General features: G+C 33.1%; 1 protein-coding gene across 5 annotated transcripts in view; it reads left to right on the forward strand.

Annotated features, from left to right (window-relative positions):
• The window catches only part of LOC140672522 (prominin-like protein), a 36,551-nt gene that overhangs the window by 6,661 nt on the left and 13,652 nt on the right, over positions 1–16,238 (forward strand). The gene's annotated exons all lie outside the window — the stretch shown is intronic.

Raw genomic sequence — 16,238 nt, forward strand, 5'->3', positions numbered from 1 at the left:
GGTAGATTAAAAATTTAAAGCAATAAAGAAGAAAATATATGTGCGTTAATTTTGGGACATGTATTTCGTAAAATTGATCGTGGCGCAATGCGCAAATTTATATCGCATTGTTTACTTTTGTACTTTCAATCCGTGTATCCTTTTCTTTTCTTCGTTACGCCGCCGATTGCAACTCGCGATATCACGTATCTAAATTCACAATGAGTAACACGCATGGTTGGCACATCCGTCGAGATGGAAAAGTGTATTTAAACGATAGAACAAATACGAAAACCTCATAAATTTCGGGAATAGATGTACGCATACTATTCCGCTCGTGTTATCAATTTACGCGAGATTCGGCGAGAGTCTAATACGCGAGGCGTTATATGTATACATATATATCACATTATCGCTAATTAATGATGTTATTTGCATTAAATGCTGTTTGTGTTAAGTTAATTGCATTTTACTAGGAAATATCAATAGCTTCTGTCGGAATATATAGGACTCATAATTCATGCACAATCGTCAATTTATGGCGTAATGTTATATTGATTGCACGTGTAGATAAAACCGTATCTCGCTCGGCATTAAAGTACAATCACAATAGAGAAGCGCCCGACGAATGAAACACGATAATATTAGTATTAATACCGTTTGATAATAAGAGATAAGATAAAGGATCGCTCTTCGCGCCGCGTCAGCTTGATGAAATGCATCACGATGCATTTGTAGCGCATGTGATCCTTTTTCAATGTGTCAGATGCGAAGACATATGTTGGCGGAGATAATTTTCTTCCTCGTTGCGTCTCGTCGAAACAGATGCAATCTCTTCAATCTGTGAGAGAGAAATAAAAAGAGTTTTCTTGCACATTTATAATTTACACCGATAGGCGTATCTTTCTATCGATGGCGTACGACAAATGATAAAAATTAATTATTACGTAAGTTTTGAATGAGAGCATCGACTCTGGTTAAAATTAAATTAAATTCACGGGATCGAGGCAATTGTTGGCGTGATTGTAAAATTCGGGCGCGAGAGTCACAGCTGCGCGAAAATCGGGGATTTAATTTCCGAATGTGCGGAAACACACGGCAAAAGTATTAAAGCCAGCCGAAGCCGACACCCGACACCAAAACGACGCGAGGACTATCCGCACCGGTGTGTATATACATATACGTATATGTATATGTATATACACACTATGGTTTCACGAGGGTGAAGCTTGTGTTTCCAACTGGCAATTTACGTGTGTTCGATATTCCAAACGAAATTGCGATTTGTAACAACGCGACAGAAACAAACGGAAACTGCGTTAACGATCGACAACCAATCTCACGCTGTCGAGTAATATACGTACAAACTATTGAAAGCTAAAATGATCTCCTATCATGAAGCTACAGCAGCCTTCGATTAGACATAATAATTAAATCAAACAAAAATTATCCATTATTTTCCTTTCGTCAAAACTAAATATTCATGATTTTTTTTTTTTTTTTTCACGCGAATATCTGCCTCGTAATTGAAAAACAATCCAGACAATGGATATCTAAAAGTTATACGAGTTTAATTTAAAATTTATTATTTGCGTGTTATTGATATAAATAATTATAGACATATTCGATACAAGACATGTAAAAAGAGGAGAGAAATTTTTTTTATATTCTTTTGATAATACTCGATAGAAAGAATTGATGGGAAAAAAAAAGTTCCTTTTTCCCCTGGAAAAATTGAAAGAAAGAGAGTCTCTATGAGACGAAACTTGTCTCTATTGCTAGATTTGCATCAACATCAATGTTGGCATTTTCTCATTTTGCAAGATAATTTATTCGTTATCGGTGATATCGTTTGGAAGACTTTCACGTGTAGTTTCCCTTGGGCAGAAAAGACATTTATATATATATATATATATATATATATATATATATATATATAATTTATAAACGGTCATTAAGCATGACCTTACGCCACGCCGAGTACACTTGACACAAACACTTTCTACAAAATGCAAACGTTGTGTCTAACAAAAGTTTCCGCTGGCCCTTTTTAATATATGTATGTAGGTTGCAGCTGATCTCGCCTAGATAGAAATCTTATTCACTTCGACCTCGTTCGTCTTGATTGTCAGATTCGACTTCTTGGTCAAGTACGAGCAAGTCTTGTAAAACCTATAACTCTTCCGCATGATTATTTGTGTATCGCGCAGTCATTAATTGTGACTTTATTAAATACTAATTAAATAAGAATATATTCTATTACAAGTCTACTAAAACTCATCATTATTTTGAATTTTTATATCAATGAATTACTCAGTTTTTCTATGCATCTTGAAAGAAATCAGAATGTTAATGCAAACATCCGGTATCGTATCATCGCGACCCTCAAACACTCTTCACGGTTAATGACTCGAGAGAACATTGTTCTTTGCTCATTTGTCCCTTTCACCTTTACACATATCTGGACGAGCATCTAGATTTCGCGTTTACGGGCTAGCGAATTGGTGTCTAATCATTTTATACATTCCAGCGCTTCTATTAATGAATAAAACTATTCTGAACCCTTCCAGCAAGTCAGAAATAGAATAAGGAGCGTTTATTATCCAAGTTTATTTTGTAGTTATTTTATATATATATATATATATATATATATATATATATATATATAGTGCGCATAGAGAAATATTATACAAATTTCTTTCAAGGTCTTTTTAAATTTACATGAATTAATGTTGAAGTAAAATGCATTTTTATTTTTATGACAATTAAACTGTTTAAACTTGCGCGATCAGAATTGTAAATATTTAAGTGTCATTGTGCAATTGAATAGCCGAGTAAGCTAAAAGAAAAGAAAAATCACGCGCACGTGTCGATGAGGGTCTAGACGAAAGGGAGAAATAAAAAGAAAAGGGGTAAAAATGTGGACAAGTATAAATCGATGTATAAAGAGCAATGGCAACGACGTTATTCTTGTTTTACTGAAAACATCGATCTGTTCTATTTTTGTAAAAGCCACCACATATAAACACATGCGTCACAAATGCACTCGCGTATAAACGATAAACGATATACATATATATATATATATATATATATATATAACGTAATGAGTGATGTATCAACGTGTCGAAAAGACGTAAAAAAACGCTAAACGTATACCTACCTAACTACAATTTACGCGACGTTTAGAAAATTAAGATAGAAAGTTGAGCCACGCATTCTCGCGTCACGCATAATCTCTGATGCTCGATAATCGAAACACAATAACGTCCGACATTGCGTATCGATTTGCATATTAAAAACTTTGATTCGTTATCGCTACCTCGGTGTGTGTATCATCGCGTGTATCACCGGACATAAAAACACGTGTTTTACAGGTGCCAGTCGAGATGATCTCAACACACATGTGTTCGCCATCGTCATGTTCTAGCGACATTGCGCTAACGCGTATACACACGTATAAAATCTCGGGTCAAAAGCTCGAGTTCAACGTGCTGGGTTTCAACTGCCGACTAAACACAAAACGAACATCCTTTCTCTTCGAAATCTTTACATCTTTATATACCTATCATCTATATATACTTTTATACACATATATTGAATCGATAACTCACTCTCAAGGGATTTTTTTTTAATCGACACATTTTATTTGCAGATATAATCTGTTTTTTTTTTTTTTTTTTTTTTTTTCTAATCAATATTTTACAATATATATAGCTTGTGATTCTTCTGTACAACTCGAAAAAGAATTGTAATAATTTTTTTTATTTCGTCGACATCTTGCTACGGTTTCCATACAACTGTCATTGCGCCGCGCAGACTGGTCTATTCCTCGTATTCTCTCATGCACATATTTTCCGCTTAGATCACGTTCACGCATGCTGGTGCGTGAGTCACGCGAGGGCAGTAGCACCAATGGCGTATGCGCTAATGATTTTTAGGCATTCCGACTTGGGCAAAATATGTAAATTTGTTCATAAAATAATAATAAGCGTTTTCTAATAATATTGTATTTTCAATATATTAATCGAGATATTCATACTTTTTTAGTGTATTATAAATAATTTTTTTATTACACACACATCATCGCACGTATATTCTGAATTCTTTTTAATTTTTTCTGAATTAATTTTACGTTTTTTATCGATGGGGAAATGTAGCAATCTAATTTCATTATAGATTTTCTCATCTTTTCCCTTTTTTCCCCTCGTTATCGGATGCTACGTTACATATATATATACGACAGACACGTGCACGTACATGTGTCTATTGTGTGGCTCACGCGTTCTCGCATTCATTAAATTTGCAGTACGTATAATACGCGTCTCGCTCTCTCGCTCTCTCGCTCTCTCACTCTCTCACTCTCGACAGCTGCACAGCACTCCACGGAGAACAGTTAGGCTAACTCACGCAATAAAGACAATAATAATCTTTCGTCACAATAGCTTCTCTCGCGTCAGCGCGATCGTCGTTCTCGCAATGCGTCAATGAAATCATTAATTCGCGAATATTCGTGTTGCGAGGGGTTTGTGCCTAAATCAAAAATTCTTTTCTTCTTACCGACACCAATCGCACCAATTGTATAAGATGTACCGTACAATTTTTCTTTTTTTAAGTTGCAATAAATAAATCAAAGTTTCACTCACTTTTCATTCTCCTCTCGCAACGAGGTTTTATTGGGTAAACATAGTACAAATACCGTATAAACCACAGGAGAGCTACTCCACGATAATATTGAAAATTCCTGGATAGTGTAGTATCGTTTCAACAGTTTAACAAATATAAATTTCTAGATTGACTGTACATTTCTCATTCCCCTTTCCTTACGTTTGAATTACCATAGAGATTCGTTCATAAAGAAAAACCGTCTCTCCTCCATTCCTCTTTCCTTCCCTTCTTGCTTCTGACTGGAGGAGAACTCCTATAGAAGACAAGACTCAAGGATGATCCCTTTGAAAAGAGAACTGCCGATTATTCCGGCACAGACGCTGCAAACGAAAAAGAAAGCCCACATTCACGTGCACATACATGTATATCATTTGCATACTACTATATGTATATATGTATCACGTTTGTTTGTCGAGTAACATTTTTCTTTTCATTACAACTGTATTCCTATTGTAGAGTCATGAGTGATCCATTTGTTATAATATCACGCGCTTTCACAATCGCTTTCTCATACGACAAAGTTCATACTTTTTGTTACGCATTCGCTGAAACAGAATGACACGGTATTTAGTACTCTACAATTTAGTCATTTCGTCCACGAATACGGTATTTGGGGAGGAAAATTTCAGAAGGTAATTTAGAAATTATTTTTGCACCATTAGATCAGAGTTTTACGTTTCTAAAAATATTTCCAACGATAACAAATCAAAATTGTATTTGTTTATATATATATATATATATATATATACAAAAAAAAAGTTTGACATTTCTATTTTTTATTAATATTAGAAATGATTTCATGGATACTCACGTATACCTAGTCATTAGTTTTCTCTCTCGCCTCTTTTATTTTTTCATTTAAAAGAAAAATTTGTCTAAAGACATTTTCCGTTTCATCCTCTTCCGGCTCTCCCAAAAGTTTAACCAGGCATTGATAGAGTCATTGGAGAGTTCTTTCGACAGCACAGTATCATTCCTACACGCTTATAATATACATGATATTATAACTTTTACATGTATTTTTTCTATTTTTTTTTTTTTTTTTTTTTTTTTTTTATATTATAAAAAATAATTTATTTTTAAACTTTTATAAAAATATATTAAAATAGAGAGAATTAATAAAAGAATTAATAGTTTTCGAGATATATCATTGTTGCGCTTTCTGATTAATTTTAATTAATTTTGATATTCATCTTTGTACTGTCACTCATTTACAAACATTTACGCAAAAAAATATGACATTTCCTTAAAAGATAATATGTTAACTTTAATATTTAACTAAGAGTACAAAACACAAGGAACAACAAAATTAATAAAATAATTATAGCTGTTTGAAAGATGAGTCTACAAAGCATTTCAGCAATTACAAAACCTTTAAAAGATATTCGCTTATTAAATTATTTTTATTAATAAATAATTTAACAACGTGCTAAGAGATTATCTCTTAAAGACGGGCACAAATATTAAATTTAACTTGCTGCTTCAATACGGAGTTGAAACATAAAAAGGTGCGCAACATTGTTCTCTCTTTTCATCAGAGTCTCGTCTTGAGAATCAATAATAAAGAGATTTATTTCATTTATATGCTTCAATTGATTGCTATGTAGCCTTATCTTTCAAACAGCTAGGATTATTTTACAAATGTTTGTTGTGTTCTGTATTCTTATTGTTGATAAAATAAAGTTAACATACTATATAATATAAATTTCGAAATTCGACTTGAATACGCTTCGAGCTTTCATCACTTTTTAATTATACATTATAAATCATTGACAACGAGATATGTAACAAAAAAAACAAACAAACAAAGCTCAATCATATGTACGTACACATTTATGACATTGAACGTTGTGATAATTTATAATAATTTCACGCGAATTTGCCTTTTGAATCCTGAGAGATTTTAGAGTTTGTTTATCTTTGAATTAATTTGTTTGGCTTTTGTTTAATAATTCCTTCACGTAAATATCTCGATCTGTCTCATCGTGCTAAACTTGAATCTAATATTATGATTCTTTGATACAAAATTTCATAATTAATGAAATGACTGCCCGTTGCAAGATTCTTTAATATCAGAAATTAAGCATGTTCTATATAGATATAATTGTTGGCCAGTTATAATGGCCGTGTTCATAATTGTTCGTAAAAGCACATGGTGACGATGGAAATACCAGTTTTTATGACTCACACGCGTGCGAGTGATCGCATCTTTAACCGGATCAGATTTCGTCGTGGAAACGGCCCGGACTCTCGACTCTCGAGTTCATCCATAAAATCGGATGTTGGGCTCGAGGGCTCTATGGAATGGTCTCATAAATTTATTCGCTATTGTTCTCGACGCGTCCAGAAAATAACATCATCCTTATCTTTCTTCGATCGTTAAGTTTCTCACCGACATGTATTGTCTCGGAACATGTAGAGAGAGAGAGAGAGAGAAAGACACGTAGAGTAACTCGTGGAAATTGCATTATATTCATCAGATCGCTTGCATGCTGTAATTGCGTTTACCATATAGTCTGTAGCACATAAAACTAGATTCCTATGCAAGTATAAAGTGCTACTTATAATTCATAAACTCGTGGACATAAATAAAGAATGTAATAAGACGGGAGAGAGAGAGAGAGAGAGAGAGAGAAAATATTCACTTTTTACTAAAAAAATATTTCTAAATATTTCTTCCAATACATTACACAGAAAGATAGAATATATTTCTTATTTTGACAATATCTTTAGTTTGAAAATGTAAATCTTGAAATGAGATTACATTGCGTTAAACAAAGAAAATTTGCTTTTGTTAGATGAAGACATTTTAAGATATAGTTCAACCGAGAAAAATATATTCTTGTTATTTAAGAATAATTTTCTTGAATGGAGAGAAAAACATGTTGGATAGAAAATAACACATGTTCAAATGGAAGATTATAATTTGTCTTAGAGTTAAAATATTGATTTTATTCTTGAAATGACAATTGTAATATTGAAATAAGATTATAATATTGTTGAAATTGAAGATTTTTAAATTCTTCCAAGAAGATTATAAATTGTTGCGCATATATGATATACAACGCGTTAATGAACGCGTTTATATGAGTATACAAGTTTTGATTTGACACTCACTTTTTTTCTGTGTATAATGTAAAAAAGACACAAAAGTGTTAGTCGATAATTAATTATGCTTTACATAAATTTTTGTCCAACAAACTTGTCCAATTGTATAAACAGTTCGTGAAAACATTTTGCAAAGAGCGAGTCATAAATCGTGCCATCTTTATTTTCGCGAGAGAGAGGCTCGTTTTCTTTTCTCCGAACGTACTGCACGAGGGTGAGCATCGTTTATTATTACTATTGTATTATCGTGAGACATGCAGACGTCACTCGACGTATATACGATCTTTTTTTGGTATCAGTCTTGCAATATGCCCACAGCATTTTACATTCGCGACTCGTCAACTCTCCCCTTGTATGACGTTTCACGCTCACAATGGCAGGAAATTAATACATATGTAGTCCCCTATGCGGGAGTTCTTGAAAGAGAAACGCAAAAGCTTATTATCTGAATCAGGAAAAAGCCGGTACCGCAAGTTAAATAAAACTGTGTTGTCAACGGAAATTGTGGAAAATAATTCCCGTTTAAATACATACATTTAGAGATAAAAATATCGCGATATTTCTCGGCATAAAGTTGATTCGCCTATTTCTTTGTAACAACATCGGTATACGTAAAACATTCAATAATCTCATTTTTAATAATTGTTTGATAAAAATCTTGATAAAAATGTAACAAAGAAAGTAAGAAGAAGTAGAAAAATTATTTTTAAATTTTTCTAATTACATTTCTATATTAATACAATATATTATTTATTATTTATTATAAATAAATCATTCTTTGTGTGCATTCTTATTCAATACACGAGCATATATTCTGAACTGTGAACTCCGACATTCCTTCCTACGTTCATTGGTTCCAATTAAACACGAGTTAATTCCGCACGTCGATGAAGCGTGCACTCGACAACTCGTTAATTTAACGCATAATTTATCGAGATCCGATAACGGCGCACAACTCTCGCTTGTAAGAGATAGTTGCAGTTTACATTTGTTGAAAATGATGCCGTACCTAGATTGAAAATGCTTGGATTATTATTTTATCGCAGAGGAATCTTAACAAAGGTTAAGAAAATTTAATTATTATTTTATACCGCAATCGCGACAGTACGGCAACGAAAAGTTGACGACTCGTTTTGGCAATAATTTTTTACAATAAAATATTGGTCCACTTTATTCTTGAGATATCATAAGAAGAGATAACGCGATCTAAATTACTCACTGTCTATGTTACATACAAACATGTAATGTCGACGAGATGGTCGACTTTTTAAGGGGCATCAGATTAGTTTGGGTCAGTGTCTCGACAATTAAACTCGACACAATGCATATTTATGTATAGCCGTGTGAACGTTCTGGTATGTATGTGTTGCGTTCGCACGAAATTTTTATCTCGGAAGAAGAATCGGAGACGTGTGTACAATGACATGTATCTTTTTTTTTTTTTTTTTTTTTTTTTACACATATAAAAGATATATCGCCAATACATGTGATAATGAAAAAGAGATAATCAAACGTAACATTATGCGAAAAGGATCAGATTATAATTATGCGTAAATTAATCTGCAATCCTTATAATTTTTTCTTTTTATTTTAACGGACCATATAGAAATTATGCGATATTTTTTTATTCGCCACAAGCAGATTACGAGCGTAATGATTTGGCGATAGGTGTCGCGTGACTACGTCGATTTGCACACGCGGTGACAAAAGTACCGTAATCGCGAGAAAACGCGGAAAAGACGTCTACGTGTAAATTACAGTTATACCATACAAACGTAACAACGGAGCACATTAATGGTCGATTCGCATTATCCTGTGTTATTATTGTCAAACTCTTACAAATAATTATTTACAATTATATACAATGGCAACGATTGTAATAATAATTATTTCAATGATTATTGACTATTAAACAGTTTATCCTTTGGATAAATAAACCAAAAATAACACTCCAACTCTATTTCTCTCGTCAGATTAAAGAGTTTGTCAACTTGACACGTCATGCTAAATTTTTCTTGAGCCTCAGCCAATTCCCGAAAAAGCATCGCGAAGAGTCAATTAGAGTGCTCGAGTGACAATTAGACAAGCTATGAGTCAACATGCGGAAAGGAAACGCTCGTTTCTGATAATATATAGAAATTCTCTCGCTAGAATTAAGAGAATTAGAAGAAGAAAAATAATTGACAATGAGAAAAATCAAATTGCACGAGTCTCTTTGGTAAACTCGGGTAAGATGGTCATAGTTTTTTAAAATGCAAAAAACATACTTTTATTTTTGTTATTTTTTAATAGCGTTTGGCATATTATCTTCACTCAAGCTTAAATTATGTAATATTATCGTCGACCATAATATTTATAAAAAAAATAGTGAAAACGAAAATAAAAATTATAGGTCATGTAACAATTTACACATATCTTTATGATATGTGTTATATAGACGTCGATTACGATAGCTTAACTATAATTTATTCGACGTTGTAACAGTTTTTCGTGGACAAATGAAAAACTTTGCAGGTAATGAAAAGTAAAAATGTGATGTAAGATTCGCAATATTGTTATTTCGAATAATGTATGCACATAAACTACTAATATAAATATCGATTATTTTTGATAATGACTAAAAAAAAAGCGCAGTATGTAACGATTATTGAAAAAATTACAGTCTATGTATCATCAAACCCTATAGTTTACCCTATATAATACGAATACTCCAAGTTACATATATCTTATTACAGCATATATGTAATATATGCCCCCATCATTCCTTTTCTCCTCCAAAGGTCACTTTTCCGTTAAGCGTTTGCAGATTAATGACCAGTACCGTACGTACTGTGCGTAATCGTTACGTATGTTACGTTTGCGGAGAAAAACGATGCATCATGACGAAATGCAACGGTACGCGGTTGTTGCCGTCATCGTATGTCTTGTTATGATTACAGTGCAGGAATTAACTTTCTAGTTGGGCATTAGTTGGCCGTCGTGGGGCAATTAAGGACACGGATGAAGTATGTATTATATATACTTGATAGTGCCAAGAGAACGCGCAATTACAGTCGAATTTACACTGTCTAATCTTCATGATCATCTCGGATGAATCATTATTTAAACAATGAACTATACGGATTTTTTAGCCGAGATGCAATTTAAATGACGCAAATGGTAATTTTGTTTTTTAGGAAAAATAATATTTTATATATATAAAATTATTAATTATATATATAAAATATTTAATATTATGTATTTATACTTAATTTTGTAATGCAGTTTTCATTCGCCGACATCTGTTTTATATATATATATATATATATATAAAACAGATGTCGGCGAATGAAAACTGCATTACAAAATTAAGTATAAATACATAATATTAAATGTATAACTAACTCTCCCTTTTTTCACACACACACGCACAAAACATCTCTCTCTTTTTCTCGCGTTTGTACGTGCATAGAGAGAGAGAGAGAGAGATGTCATTTAATTCTACATTTAATACATCTTTAACATCTGTTTTGTCGTTTGCATATATATAAATTCTTTCTAAAAAATAAAATTACCATTTACATCATTTAAATTGCATCTCAATTAAACAATTCGCCCACCATCATTGTTTAAATGATAATTCTGTCGTTAATCGTAAAACTCGTGAAATTCTCAACCTCCCGTACCGACGAATCGCGTCTTCGCGACGCGGACAAAATTCTACAATTTTACAGATGCACGCCATATGGATACGTAATATGTACATACATGACAATTTTTTTTTTTTTTTTTTTTCAAGTTCATATCCGCTTTTGTCTCAAACGGAATGAATAAGTACAAGACAACTAGAAAAAAAAAAAACAACACATGTATAATTAATTCCATGGATAATGTTTCTGGAACGCATATGTGGGTTTACTTGCGAAAATAATAATAAAAAAGCTCTTTCCATTTCCGCTTGAAAAAAATTTGAAAAAAATACGCCAAACATTTTACACTCTTGAAAATAATAAGGATGTATAACTCGTTGTCGATTTTGCGAGTAAACAGTTTGTGAAAAAGCGGCAACGAGGAAAGTGTTATATAAGGAGATGAAAAGTGGAATTTCTGGAACACTAAATCTTTCTTAACAAGAAGACGTGCGAGTGAGCTTTACCTGGATCTTGTCGTCAAGCCACCGTATATGTTTCGTTCAAACACGAATCGGTCGGATTTTTCAGCAATTTTTTCTCGCATTCTTCTTTTACATCAATTACAACGACATATCGCTGTAGTCAGAATCGATTAATTGTTTCTACATAAATTAAGACAATACAGAATTCCTATGAAATATATATATATATATATATATATATATATATATATATATCTTCCTTGTATATTTTAAATGCCGCTATTTTCTGATTTTTAATTAATATCGATTACGCGCGGAGCATTTACATTGACGATGGTAAAAATTTTGACTGCTAATTTTGCCGCAGTATTTTCAGCTTAATTATCTCAATAAATCAATCGTAACTATAGAGATATTAGCTTTGAAAAAAGTTCAACGAAAAACTTTATTACAGAAACTCATGTTAATAGAAACTAATACTACAGTGTAAATAATAATTGCTATATTTAATTGTATCGCACAAACGTTTTCCTATCACTTCCGGTTAATGTTGTTTTGCCCAAGATGTCGCGACTAATTGGGCTGTGATTCTGATTTAGAGAAATCTACGTTGATTTATATGTATAAAATCATATCTTGAAATTAATATAATAAAACAAAAACAACTTGGGCAGCATTATCATTTTAATTTTGAGCTGAAAAAAAAAATATCTTTATTAATTCGATCAGAATATACTAACATTTGCTGTACCTTAACAAGCAATAGATTTCTTCATTAGGATAATGGTGGAAGTTTCTGTGGGGATTATCAGCTAGAAAGTTGCGATAATAAAGCGAAGAAGGGTGTCTTAAACTTGTGCCTTGATTACTCGTAACATCGTCTTTATAAATAAACTCTGCACAGAAATATAGTGTTAACTACCAGATACTTTTAATTGTACTTTTATTCGCGATAAGAGAATTATACGTGATTATACATTAATTAATTGCAATTTCATTATTTTGACTGATAAAAAGCGTAAAGCGTAAAACGTGGAAACTAGAACGCAAAAGATTGTATTATCAATTTATAAACTTGTTGTTTCTTCGTTTCTTTGTTTCTACAATATTGGAAAAAGATTGCAGAATTTAATCAACGATTACATAATGCGGGAACTGTTAAAAGACCACGACCTAAACCTGGCGACAACGATGGCGATGGCAGTATTAACGTAACCATGGAGGTCAATGACTGCGAAAATCGATCGAAACCCTTACCTGGACGACAGTGAGTCTGCCGTGAGTTGCACGATTGCACCGGTTTGTTGGTTTGTCGATAGAACATTCACTTTACATGTGTTTACTGTATGCAGATGCTATGTAAAGATGTTTTCGTTCCCTTTAGTATTCGATCTTTATTATTAAAAAGACACATACTATCAGTTTTTTGATTATTACATAATATAATTAAATCTATGAGATAAAAAAATGTATCGTCTATTATTTAAAATATATTTTTTTGCTATCTTACGAAGAATTGAATTGTAAATAAAATGTAAAAATAGGCCATCGGTCTAATAAATCTAAACGATTGTTTATCGCTCGGAAAGTGAGGACAAATATCGCGAGAACCAAGAGTCGTTTTCTCGCAAAGGAGGACAAATTTTCAGAGTGGTCGTTTTTCATGCTGAATCGCAGCGTTCTAGTTTCTTGAAATTCGGTCCAGGAAGGCGTACATCTTCGTCGACCATAACGCGTTTCCGGCATCGTTCTATTCTTGAATTGAAAATTAATATGCGACTCTGAAAAAATTCACTATGCAACATAATTTCACGCAACACACACACACACACACACGTACAACTATATGCTTTTACGTAACAAAGGAGAATATTTATTATTGTATGTCGTAACACGCTGAAAACAAATTTCTACAATATTGCGTTTGTCAACATGTTTAATCACATGTCGTATACATATGTCTAAATAACAGAATGAATAACAGATGAATGCGAGAAATACACATGTTTCTTAATGATTTTAGAGATATATTCTTATTGGATAAAAAATTTAACTATATTTAGAAAACTGTGAGTGTGAATAAATTGAAAAAAAAGCTCTATATTACAGAGAGCTAAAATTATTATATTATTGTTTCATTGCACAATTATGGTGACCTCAATGAAAACATGCCTTTTTTTATCATCGGGCATTGCACCGTCGACGTCATACGCGTCCTTTTCCGCGCCAAAAATAAATTATAGATTTTTTTCTATCTTCCATAAGACGCATTCCTGCACTATGCCTTGCTTACCGTAGCGAAAGCCATCGCGCGCTTATTTTATTTATAGATTAGTCGACAAACTACAAGAATTAAAATAGTGATAATTTTTCTTCTAACAATTTGGAATTTTGCGTTAATAAAAATTGTACAAATCTTCAAAAGTATAATTAAAGTTAAAATTTAAAAATTAATATGACACGTCAAATGGCAATTCCTCCATTAAATTTTCCGTTATTATTTATTCATCCAACGTTGCATCATACATATGCTCTCTAACGAGTTCAATCACCACTTATTCTTTTTTTTTTTTTGCTATTGCCTATTGCTAACTAGAATCGACCTAAAAACCCTCTCCATGATTCATGAAACTTAATTGACAGTGCCTTCAACTCTGATTCGGCAATCTGCAAACGAGGGATGCCTTCAGAGAAACGTGTGGTAATTCCAATTAGACGAATATTTGACAGAATTTAGTCATTTTACTAAATTAATCAAATATAAATTGCGTTCTCTCTTTCAAAGTTAATTCTTTTAGAATAATTTGTTTAGAGAATGAAATTTTCGAGACTTTATAGAATTAAGCTTATACTATTTTTATTCCTGAAATATTTAACACTAAATATTTAAAACTATTATAAAATATTCAATATATAAATTTATTATCTCCAACTGAAATGAAAACGTTATTGTAAGACGTAAATATGTATAAAAGTTGTGATATCTTGTATATATCTTTAGATTCTCATTTTTTATATTTAATAGTCAAAATTTATGGAATCGTATAGAAACTTTAATGCTTCTTTGGAATAGAATTTTCGCTGGAAATTCATCGTTGAAATGTATCAAAGTTTTAAAAAAGTCTCGTCTAGTGTCAACTTTATTTACAATCAGAGATAATGGTAAATTTGTGCCATTATTATGGTATATATATACTACCGCGTAGAAATTTGCAGTATCGCGGTCGCTTCGGAGCATTAACATCTTTTTGAGAAAGAGCGAATAAGAATAAAGAGAAAGGAATGCTTTCACGCATCACTGAATACATGCAGCCAGCCGATGATTGGCGACAAATGCGATTTCTAGAGCGCGCGGTCCAGAATCACGATCTCCTTACACGAAATCAAACGTGCCGTCTCTTAAAATTGTTGGCTCAACATGATGTCGCAAATATTAAGTTGGGGACATTGCTCTTTTGACCAGGTCGCCTGTAAAAATTTTCCGGGGGAGGGTAGAGCAGGGTAGAGGGAGGAAGTACCGCGGAGAGATATTTCTTGGACTCATCCCGATCCTGTTGTAACCCGTAAACCGTGTGCGATTACATCGCGCGTGCGTATGCGAAGCGAGCGTAGAAAAGCGCATAGAATCACCGGATGTAGATCGATTCAGCTCTCTACGGCTCTACGCTCGGCAATCTAAAATACAACCACCAAGCTCTCCAGCTCTCTGACCCATTTCCTTGGCTCGCATTATCCGGCAAATAAATTTTCGCCGTCCGTCCTCGTTGTTTTCCGTTGCGACCTGGCAACCCTTCCGGCACCCTGACCTATGACCTACATTTCACGCGTCCTCATTCTACCCGTTCGGCCCGTTCGGTTCTCCCCACCGAGAAAGGACGCAACACACACGTCAGCTGTTCCGAGAGTGGAGAACACGTAGCTTCCTTTTTATACATTATGTATCATTCGATGGGGAAGGGACGTTTCCTTTATTTTATCAAGAATCTCGCTTCTTTCGCAAGATTTTATTCGATATTCTTCTTTTCTACGCAGTTTTTTTTTTTTTTTTTTTTTTTTTTTTTTTTTTTTTTTTTTAATAATATAAAATATAATTCGACACAATTGACACATTATACACACGAGAGTTGTATAAACAGCTCTATAGAATTCTCATATCGCGAATTTTACCTCGACAGCAGAGATTTTACTGCTGTGAAGAAACTGATGCGCTCGCATTCTTCAGCTCGATTACAGCACGGCGCGTGCAATTTGCTTTTTTGACATCCAGTGTCAAAAAATGTAGACAGGTATGAAAAGATATGATTTAGCGCACGCATGCGTCCGTAACCCGGTCGACTACCAGCCAGTTTCTCTTAATTAAATGTCAGTGTGTCACGATGGCAATAACGAT

This window comes from Anoplolepis gracilipes, chromosome 13 (genome assembly GCF_047496725.1).
Source record: "Anoplolepis gracilipes chromosome 13, ASM4749672v1, whole genome shotgun sequence".
Taxonomy (NCBI): Eukaryota; Metazoa; Arthropoda; class Insecta; order Hymenoptera; family Formicidae; genus Anoplolepis; species Anoplolepis gracilipes.